At 45.2% G+C, this 1,243-nt stretch overlaps 1 pseudogene; it reads left to right on the forward strand.

The window, feature by feature from the left end:
- Positions 1 to 450: 450 nt before the first annotated feature.
- On the forward strand, positions 451 to 1,243 carry LOC102471838 (telomere length and silencing protein 1 homolog; annotated as a pseudogene).

Consider the following 1,243-nt stretch of genomic DNA (forward strand, 5'->3'; position numbering starts at 1 on the left):
CAATATGCTCAACCAATTACAAGTAAATAAACATAAAGAGATCTATACTCAGATACAACATAGTCCAAATGTGGGAGCTAAAATAAAAACCTTCAAAGCAGTTAGAGAATAACAACTCATTACATACCCCAGTAAGATTAACAGTTGACAGGGCCAACAGGTAGCATGGTAGTTAAGGTGCTGGAATCCCACATGGCCCACTGCAGTTCAAGTCCTGGACCTGTTAGCTTGAAAACCATGCTGTGCCCAAAATCTTGAGAGGAGAATGGAAAAGGGATTGTGTCATGGCTATCCCCTGGGGTGGGGGGTGGTTTCTCACTTTCCCTTTCTCTGTCTCTCTCAGGTGAGTGCATGTGCCCTATGGCAAAAACAAACAAACAAAAAATTAACAGTTGACTTCTCAAATGTGCAGCGGCGCAGTGGTGGCTGGACTGCTGGGTTGGTGCCACTATGCCAGTCACAAGGAAGACTCTTTGCCAGTGCTGGGCCAACTAGGAATAGGAGAAAGATGAGCAAGACTCAGAAGAGGTTTGATTAAAACTGGAAAAGACCTGAGAGGTGCAGAACTTGAGGAAGACACCCAATGGGAAATAAACTGAAGGAATGAGGATGCAGATGTGATGAAGAACATTGAGACAAAACTGAAGAAGAGAAATGGGATCATGGAACATGAGGAATAGAAAGTGAAGCTGAAGAATGCTGTCTTTATGAACTTCCAGAAAGCATCCATGTTTCCTCAGCCAAGAAGACTGAGGATATGCTTTCCAACTAGATGCTGAGTAGCATCCCCAAGGAGGACCTCCGCATCTACACTAAAATAAAAAAATATATCATGTTCATAGAGGATGCCAAGGCTTGCCTGCTGGCAGAACAGTAGAAAAAGAAGAAAGACAGTGAGACGTCCTTTGTGCCCAGCAACATGGCTGTGAATTACATGCAGAACAGCCCATGTAAGCATCTTGGGGAAGGCAGTCTAGCCTGTGCCCACCCACTGGATCGAGGTCCTGGAACCTCGTCTTCTGCCTGTCCTGTCGCCTGGTCCCCCTTTCTAGTTTATCATGAGGAGCTCAATGCCTCCATTCAGAAAAACAAAGAAGAGCCAAAAGTCCAGCCCTTGAGAGTGGGTGACACAGACCAGCTGGAGCCTGAGCTGTCCTCTGACTTGCAAGCATCTTGCTAAGGAGAAGGCTATACTCATGACTATTACTATGAAAAGTTCAAGAAAATGAATAGGTGGTACTGA

Source organism: Tupaia chinensis, unplaced genomic scaffold (assembly GCF_000334495.1).
Source record: "Tupaia chinensis unplaced genomic scaffold, TupChi_1.0 Scaffold144276_1, whole genome shotgun sequence".
Lineage (NCBI taxonomy): Eukaryota > Metazoa > Chordata > Mammalia > Scandentia > Tupaiidae > Tupaia > Tupaia belangeri.